Raw genomic sequence first — 10,341 nt, forward strand, 5'->3', positions numbered from 1 at the left:
ATCGCCCCTCCACTTTGGTTCAGCGAAACGGGACAGTTCTCCCCTACTTTTTACTCTTAATGCTAAGCCTTGCCTACTAAGATAAAGTAAACTGTCCTTGTCCCCCTCCCCATTCTCAGTTTTGGCACCCCATCGTCTCTACTGCCTACACAATCCCAAGTGCAAACTTCTGATCTGTCCAGCCTTGCTCACTCTCGTGGCAGTTTAATCCTTTTTGGCATTCACGCCTTGCGAAGTAATGTTTCAACATTTAAAATTTGCACTACTGACTATGATTTTGTTGAAAGTTTCAGCACATGAAATGATCCTCACAGACAAAAGGCGGAGTCTGAGTGTTGATAATGCAAAAAGATTCATGGTGGTCACTAGGACCATGAAAAAATTCAAGTATAGTTCCTGGTTTTCAAGGTGAACTTTCCAAAAATTCAAGGATACAAGCAGATGTTTTCTCTATTCCAACCTTATGTATTACCGACTCTCACCCTCCCTTCCACACACAAAAATATTAACAATATAAAGGGTTTTTATGATTCCAATGTACCAAAAAAAATATTTAAAAAAAATATACCTAATCAACTTCAAGATATATTATTTTACATTAATCTTCCGTCTCTCAGATAGATTGTTCTGCAAGAGACACTAACAAAGAAACCGGATAGAGAAAATTTGTTTTATTTTCCATGTAGCTTTTTCTTCCTCAAAAATAAAATAAAACCTAACCTTATCGGAAATGGTTCGTGGGGCTATCCATCAGCTACCGTGCATAATGTATAATTTCCACCGGTGACGAACACAATAGTAGGTATTTTTCGGTGAAGAAGGTTGAAACAATGCATACCCACAACGTGAGTCAAAATGTGACCGCCATATTGTGTGTTCCGGAAGCGAAGAAAGGAATAAAAAAAAAAAGCACTCAGAATGTGAAAAATTGCATTTTGTCTCCGATCTATGAAACTGGTACCTATAGAAGTATACAGAAATTAAAAAAAAAAAAAAATCATTCTCAAGCAAACACGCAGTAATCAGTAAAACTCCTGGTAACCTTAGGGGTGACAGATTTCTTCAAATTTACAGGAGAAAGTACTTACGGAAATCATTTTCTGTAGCTTTGTGGAAGTTCGTGAATGTAGTTTTGATCCATTTTAATGTGAATACATTTTGTTTTCTGCGAAAATCTGTGCGACACGCTTTTCCTGCTGCTGCCATTTGCTTTCTTCACGACAGCACAATGTTCCGTGTGTTTGATGACGTAACCTCGTAGTCAGTGTTTCAAACTCAACATGTTTTCACTAGAACATGGCATGTCTAGTATTTTAAATTTTTTTTTTAACTATACTTGCCTAACCTACCTTAACCTAAACTTACGGAAAATGGTTTTTGGGGCTAACGTCAATAATTTGTGAGGTATTAGCATAATTTTAAATCCGAGCACGAAAGTAGGTATTTTTGGGTGAACGAGGTTGCAACATTGCATAAATCAACAAAACACTATCACAACGCACCCTGAACCAGTACGCTTTCGCCCGCCATAATGTGTTACAGAACCGAAGTTACAAGTAACAGTGAGTACTCGTAAATGTAAGAAATAGACTTTATCTTAGTTAGAAATGCATTATTTCACCTTAGGTAATGTTCCGAATTCCAAAATAGTACCTTAGCAATGTAAAAAAATGCGAAATATATGATTTATAGGTTTTGATTTGATTTGATTTAGTTTATTTTACTTCGCGTTTTGTGCCTCTTGGCTAATTTGCGAAGATGGGGATGAGGGATGAAATGATGAAATTGATGAATGGACATTCACAAACAACCAAGCCCGACCGGGATTCGAACCTGGGACCCTTGGCGTCGCAGCGCGAATGATTTATAGGTGTCACCCCCATACTACAGGGTGTACCAAAAGTCCCATTACCCCCTCTTTGAATTGTAGACAAACCTGCAAAATGTTATTTTAACAACATGCATATGATGAGAGGATGATATACCATTAAATCAGACCAATGGCCACCATTTACTCTGTGTGTACACCGCCATTTTCATGGCACAGTATTATTCGCCTCCAGGTGCGATGTGAAATCCTCCGTAACTTGGCTGGCGTGAAGGAAGCAAACGCACTGCGAACAGCTTCTTGACGTTCCTCAGTTGTCTGATAACTATTATGGGCGATTTTCTGTTTGATGTGCCCCCATAGCGCATTATCACAAGATGTCAGATTTGGACTTCGGGGTGGCCATTTTAAAGGTGTTGGTGAAATTGGCGATCCTCATCCAATCCGTTTGTCTCTGAACACATAATTGAGGAATTCTCTTAAAATGGCCACCCCGAAATCCAGATCTGACATCTTATGTTACGTAGGATTTCACATCGCACCTTGAGGCAAATAATACTGTGCCATGAAAATGGCGGTGTGCACACAGAGCCTCTGGATTAAATAGTGGTCATTGGTCTGATTTAATGGTCTACCATCCTCACATCATACGAATGCTGTTAAAATAATTTTTTTGCAGGTTTGTCTACAATTCAAAGGGGGGTGGGGGGTAATGGGACTTTTGGTATACCCTGTATAATAGTACCAAACTCCTTAGTATGTGTTGACAGACATAAATTGAAATCGAACCATAAAAAAATGCATGCATACCATCATGCTGAAATCGGAATTAAACAATAGGAACTTGGGCCGAATTATTCTCTTCTTTTGCACACAAAATAGCAGCAGAGTATGGTAAAGGACTAGATAAACCAAAAACACATTTCTTGAAATTTACAGGAGAAAAGACGAGAAAGTACTTAAGGAATTTAGTTCTTGTGGACTTTCTGAAGCTGGGGAGAGTGTTTTTTCGAATCGTTTAACTTATTTGGCATGTAAATAAGGTATTTTTCGACATTCATGTATCTCTGTTACACGATAGCTCGTGCCACCATTACCATCGACTACGTGAATCAAATGTTCCATGCGTTCGATTATGTAACTCCCTGTCAGTTTAGCAACCACACGGGATTTTTTTTCCCAATTTAATTTTCTATGTTTGCCTAACCTAACTGAACCTAACCTAACCTTCCGCGAATGGTTTGTGGATTAATAACAATCATTTTTCAGTTAATAGGTGTTAGTGTAACAACCACGCGGTAGTTTTACAAGATGACGTGTGAGCTGTTTTTTTTTTTTTTCAATTCAATTTTCTATGTTTGCCTAACCTAACTGAACCTAACCTAAGCTTGCATGAATGGTTTGTGGATCAATTTTTGCTTAAAAACCTTTTGTGAATAGTTTGTGCGGCATTTATCGGTTCATAAGTTTGGAAACACTGCACATCAGCTGACGATAGACAACATGAGTCAAGATTTCCCCGCTGAATTAGCAACGACCAATAAATAATTATAATGTTAAAAATAACACTTTTTTCATGGGAAAAAAGGAAATCCAAAGTTGAGAAATGTTCCGCTATGCATATGAGAGTACTTGTTTACTATCCTTCGGACACATTTATTTATTTCTACAGAAGAAACTACTTACCGTAATAAGTTCCTGTAGCATTGTCGAACAACGGGAAGGTGTTTTGTGTGATGTGGGAATGTTTCATAGCTGAAATTCATGTTGTTCGTTGAAAATTAATTCTCCGACGGAGAATAGCTAGCCCCACGAACCATTGGCACGTGGATAGGTTACTTCTGTTAGGTTAGGAAACATAGTTAAAATTTGGGTAAATGTCTGTTATATCAGAGACACTTTTCTTCAAATTTACAGGAGAAACTACTTACAGAAATGAGTTTCTGTTGCATTTATCAAACTTCGTGGAGGTATTTTGTCACTATGGAATGCTGCACAACAGGAAATAAACACTTTTGATGTAATAAAGTAGCCTTTTGTGCGAAGCAACAACATTATGCCGTTGTTTCCATTATGAACCTGCAGATGGCGCGAGTGTCGAAAGTCACGCGGTCTCGCGAGAGGAAGAAGTGTTTCCAAACGTGCCTTTTTTTTAACAGAATTTTTTTTTAACTATGCTTACCTAACCTTGCCGTAAATGGTTCGTGGGGTTAACGTGAATTGTTTTTGGGGCTATCCGTCAATGGTTTTTGGGGCTATCGGGAATGGTTTTTGGGGCTATCAGTCAATGGTTTTTGGGGCTATCCGTCAATGGTGTTTGGAGCTATCGGGAATGGTTTTTGGAGCTTTCCATCCATCAATGGTTTGTGATGACATAATGAACACGAAAGTAGGTATTTTTCGGTTAAGAAGGTTGCAACACTGCATGCCCACTCCAAATCAACAAAACACAAACACGATGCATGATGATCCACAGCTTCCGCAACGGAAGAAAGTACCCAAAAGAATTACTCGTAATGTGAAAAATCGAAGTTATTTTGGTACTACTTTACTATACCGGAGACACCTCTCAATGATATATTTCACAATTTTTTACATTGCTAATGTACTATTCTGCATTGCGGAACATTTCTTTAGGTGAAATAATGAATTTCTAACGAAAATAATGTATATTTTTTACATTAACTAGTACTTACTGTTGTTCCTTATTTCCCAGAATGACGTTAGCCCAAAAATTCACGATAGCCCCACGAACCATCACGGGGACGAGGTATGCCTACTAGGTTAGGTTAGGTTCCATTAGCACTCCTTTCGTTAAATTTAACACATACGGACAACATCGGCTTGTAGCAGCAGCAATAGCGCGTATTGTGCTCTCGTGCAGAAAGCAAATGGCGGCAGCAGCAATAGTGCATCGGAAATAGATTTTCGTAGAAAACCACATGCATTCGCATTAAAATGGATCAAAACTACATTTCCGAACATCAACAACGCTCAGGGACGGCGACAGGGGTGGGCACGGGTGGGCTAGCGCCCACCCAAAAATTCCTGTGCCCACCCGATTGCCCACCCAATCAAATTCAATAAGTGCATATACTTGGGGATATGTAAATGACTCAATAAATAAGTGTATTCTGGTGTTCATAACATGTATATTTTACTTGTGAATATTATCTATGCTAGAAATGTTCACATATTATCAACCCATAAAAAGCCAATTTTGTCAATAGACAGTGAAAGTAATTAGTAGAGCTATTGAAACAAAAAAAACTCTGATGAAATTAATACTTCTATGATTAAAAGCAGCTAGTAGACTTAGGAGGCTCAAAATTATGCAGGGTATGATCAAGATTAAATCAGAATTGAGGGTGAACTTGAGGACTGCAGCTCCGGGCCTTCACTGGGAAAGACTGCTTTGAAAAGTACCACATAATTAAAAAGTAGGCACTTCGGATGTGGTAAAAATATAATAACAAACCACACCATGTAACTTGGCGAGAAGTTATAACTGAAACTGTGTAGAGGGGATTGGAGTGAAGGCTTGGTGCTATAAGCTCCGGGCCTCTACATACGTATATAAATCGCGGCCTGAGTATGGTTAAAATAATCTCCAAATAAACAAATAGAAACATGATCTTAGCGTTACTTCCTCCAACAACACAATAAATTATTTCGCCTTTTTAATTATTATTAGAATAATTTCATCAAGAAGAATTAGATGGGAAGGCCATGTGACACGAATGGCAGAGGAAAGAAAAGTTTACAGGATTCTTGTTGGGAAACCTGATGGTAAGAGATCAGTAGGAAGGCCCACAACGAAGATGGAGGGATAACGTTGAGATGGACCTAAAGGAAATTGGTAAGGATGGAAAAGATTTGATTGATCTTGCCCAGGATAGGGACAGATAGAAGGCTTGTGTCGCTGCAGCCATAAACCTTTGGGTTTAAGTATGCTAGAGAGTGTAGTATAGATTTAATTTGTTCTGCATTGAAATTCCAAAGTGTCCCTTTCTTTATTTCATTACAATTTTTTGTCATCTTCAAATACCAATATGTTATGTGAAATATCAACTTTATATTCGTTCTAATAAGAGGGAATCGCAATAATCACTACAATACCGAACTGAATAAATTTTCATAAACAAGTTATGTATGGAAAAAGCTACAGAATTTTTCAATTGCTAATGACTGGCTTATCATATTTAGAAATCCTCATTCAACACAAATTTTGTCACATGAATCAACCGAAAATGTCGACACTCTGTAGATGCAGCTAAGTAAAGAAAAAAAGTTCTAAGACGTTTTTGTGAGTTTGTTTCTAAGCCCACTTTTATGCTCAGATAGGCTAATCGGGACTAAACCTACAGTTTAACGTGTAGTCCGAACCAGTGTGCATTGTGCTTCCACCAGAGGAGGGGGGAGTCGAACACAGGACCTCTTCATTAAAATGCGACAGCGTTATGCCACTGGAGAAAAAATATACAAAAAGAACTCGCAACAAACGTGTCATTTTACCACCACAGAATATGCGTCCATTTTAGGAGCGTGTATTGCCAGAGACAAATATTTGAGACTTTTGGAAAATAACGTCATTGTTCACGGAATTCACTGGCTTGATCAACTAATGAACACTGTGCAATGTGTTTCATTAGTAGAAACTACCACCTCAACTTTCGAAGTGGTATGTACTAATGAAACTCCATTTTTGGAAGAGTAAGTTGTGGATGATTTTGATAAAGACGACAATAAGGTTCAATGGTGATTAGATGAAAGTGACGAAGGGGCGAAAACAAACACACAACTCAAGATACAAACCCCCATAAATAATTACTTCGACTGTGGTTCCAGGCGCCAAGGACTCGTTTCCCTCACGAATAAAGTTTGCAGGGTATGCTGTACAGGACAGAGGTTGACATTCTAGTGTGTTCGAAATGGTCATGGCATACAACCCAAGACATCTATGAAAAATAGATGAATTATTCCGGTACGGTGATCAACTCCGATGAATTCCTTGTGTCCTAAATAATTATGTTAACTCAAAAAATACGTTCATGTAAGCATACGTGTCTTGCTTCTCCCGCATGAGTAACATGACTTTTAGATCAGAAAACGAAAATCAACTTAGCTAATAATCTCTTCAATTCTGAATAGATTTTTCAATCTTGCTTGTTTATTACTTATGAGTGATATTTTGTCAAAATAGCCTTTCATTAGCCTAGGAATACTTCATGGTCAATGAACAACGAATTCGTTTCCATGTGTGTTTTAAACCATTCCTAATAGACGTTCATTTTAATCTAAACATTCAGTGGCGGCGGGAGCGGGAGGTCGGGGATGCAGTTACTACTGCACATTTTGCCACTTTTTGCCCTAGCACTATGACCTCCTTATGCTAAGCCTTTTCTACCAAAATAAAGTAAAATGCCCTTGCCCCTCAAATGTTGGCACCCAATCGCCCCTACCGCAAACATTCAGATATATTTGTCAGTTGTACAAACCTTGTAAGCTAAGACTAGTGACCCCCAAGGAGTAAGAGAACTCTTTTAGTGAAAAACTCATACGATGAAAATACTATCCTCAGGAACGTGCATTTAAATTACGAGAAACTTCACGTTTGTCTACCATCGCACTTTCTATCACTGTCGCCGAATACATAAAATCAAGTGTGTGCCTTGTATTTCTTTTCTCGAAGTGCAAAATGTGATGCAACACAAGCTTAAACCTAATTCACATTTATTTAATTACATTAACATGCATGAAAGAATGTGACTGTGAATGTATGGCTGCGCATGGATAAACACTTTGTTGAAATAATTGTGTCCATCAGAGACAATGCGAAAGGAAATGGAACAAGATGCGAGAATAGATTAGAAAAGGATAAAGAGGAAAACAAGAGAAGGAAAGGGAAAAGAAGCAACAATAAAATCGGGAGTGTAAGAGAGAGGGGGATACATATACGTCTTACGTGCACATATATATGATCTTAAATTTATACTACCCACCCTATCTATCAATATGGAGCTTCTGCACACCCGGTCGAAAATTTCTGGCACCGCACCTGACAACGCTACAGAAAATTATTTGCGTAAGTAATTTCTCCTGTAAATTTGAAGAAATCCGTCTCCGGTATAGTAAAGTGTTACCGTTATTTTCGTGTAAAAAGCATAATGGCACCTTGAAATAAGTTCCGCAATACACAATTGGTAAGTACGAACCATTTGAAAATTGAAAATATGCGTTAGAAATGTGTCTCCGATATAACAGACATTTACCAAAATTTGATGTCGTGTTAGTATCAGGATCTAGAAATTGGAAATAATTGGAGCTAGCCCCACGCGTGGTTACGTTAGTTATGTTAGGTTAGGAAACATAGTTCAAATTTCATCAAAACAACGTTGATACACCTTCAGGAATGTTCCGCGAAGCAGATACGTAAGTACGAATGTCAAAAATTGACGAAACGAAAAAATTAGAGGTGTCCGAAGGATAGTAAATTTTTACACGTTTTTAAATTTGCACTAACGTATGAAGACTAACGTATGAGAAATTAAAGTGTCCCTCACAGAACTTCACAAAAATGAAATTTCGAATCACGTAAAAGCAACATTACAATCAAATCAAATATACTTGACAATCAATGTATTTGTAATAAAATTGTAAATCTAAATCTTTTTTCTTTCAACTCTCACCTTCGGAACCAATGGTTTTTACGAACGAATTTACGTCTTCTGCTTTTCTTCTTTCTTAATATACCAAGTGTTGCCAAACATCATTTTATTGGAGTGTGTTGGTACTAGAGAGTGATAACCCTAAAGTGTTGGGGCAAAATCACCTGGTGGGCACAACCACAGGAGGGAGCAGGGGGGCATTGTTAGGTCACCCTTAGACTGAAATGAGTTCAAGGGTGGGCAAACATTGACGGCCAAGTGTACCTGCAGGAGGTAATTACCGACCACAACTTCAAATTTTATGCAAATAATAATACTTTTCGTAAAATTGTATTGTTCACTTCGCTCGCAGTGCCTCCATTTAGTCTTGTCAAGTTCAGAACCGTAGCTATGGGCAGTGGCCGATTAAGCTTCCTTGCCGCCCCTAGGCACAAACTTAATGTGCGCCCTTCTCAAAAGAAAAGTAGTAACTTATTTGCAGTATTTTTACAGGCTAATATAAAAATTAGTGAACATACTGAAATAAAAAACAAAGGATAAACATCAATAACCTCAAAATCCTCCACTAAACCCACAATATTTGCGTTTCACAGAGTTCACTCGATGTAGCCGCTTCCACTTCAATTTTTGAACTGCTTTCGGAAATCACTTGTAACTTTCGCCTAAAAAACGTGTCCACTGTACCAAGCTTTTTTTCTGTAAGGTTGCTTCTCTTTCACGCTTTTCGTTTGCAAGTTTACGATAAGCGGCCCCACTTAACTTTGTTCGCTTCATGCTGCCTGCTGCATAAAAAAAAAAAACACCAAATCGAAAACGCACTAGCAACAAACTGAATTCACCAGCCAGAGAATACAGTAATACAAAAACTAGTTGCGGTCCACGCGAAAGCTGCACTCACTCACTCACTTATCAGCAGTGTTTATGTGTTTATTTTTTTTTTTAAGACTGGCATTGTTACAGATGCGAGTTTCAAACAATCAGTCTTCTTTCCTGCCTGGCCATTAACAAACGCTTAGTGGAAGATCGAGGGGTATGTATTTACAAAAACAAACCAACAAAGGCTGGCGGCTTGCATTGTCATTGTAAGCGATAAAAGCCACAGCACGGGTTAAAAACAAATTGATTGGCGCCTGAAGGAGGCAGGCCAGACGAAACATTTCTTGATAACACATAAATCCGATACATCAAGGTTTCTTTCGTATGAAGCGAAAGTGTTGCAAACCGTTGATTTGAAACATTTGTTTCATAGGTCTAAATTGTAATGTGTACGTAAGACACTTTTTATTATTCTTGATATTCTGGAAAAAAGATTTGCCGCCCCTAGGCACGTGCCTAGTGGGCCTATTTGGCATTCCGCCACTAGCTATGGGGAGGCGGGAATCGGCCCTGGGCGCCGAACGATCTAAATTAAAATAAGTTGTAAGACTTATTTATTTATTTATTTTTTGTTTCAAGTCCACTTTACGCACCGAAAGGTTAATCGGGACTGGACGTAAATTTTAAATTGGGATCCGAACCACTGTGCCATGTGCTTTCCCCGGGTATCGAACCCGGGACCCCTTGATCACAAGGCGACGATATTACCACTGCACCATCAGGGAGGCAAAAAAGTTGTTAAGGAGAGAATGCATTGGCGTCCCGTGAAATTGTTTGTGCCTAATTAAATCAACATTGAGCCTGCAAAAAAAAATTGGATCCAAAAATTTTCTTGCTCGCTTCGCTCGGAATTTCTCATTGTTCCCTGTAATACATTGTGAATTTCCAGGCAGAGAAATAAGACTTGTCTTAATTGATTTTGTTTCAAATGCATGAACAATTGTTTTGAGGAAAGAGAACATGCATATT

The 10,341-nt window shown here is 38.4% G+C and overlaps 1 protein-coding gene across 1 annotated transcript in view; it reads right to left on the minus strand.

The window, feature by feature from the left end:
• Positions 1-8,582, minus strand: part of LOC145996862 (uncharacterized) — a 28,631-nt gene extending 20,049 nt beyond the window's left edge. Inside the window, exon 1 of the mRNA XM_083133403.1 lies at positions 8,518-8,582. The gene's annotated coding sequence lies outside the window, so the exon portion shown is untranslated. The remainder of the gene's footprint in view (positions 1-8,517) is intronic.
• Positions 8,583-10,341: the final 1,759 nt, after the last annotated feature.

The sequence above is a fragment of the Lepisma saccharinum genome, chromosome 13 (genome assembly GCF_977018435.1).
Source record: "Lepisma saccharinum chromosome 13, izLepSacc3.1, whole genome shotgun sequence".
Lineage (NCBI taxonomy): Eukaryota > Metazoa > Arthropoda > Insecta > Zygentoma > Lepismatidae > Lepisma > Lepisma saccharinum.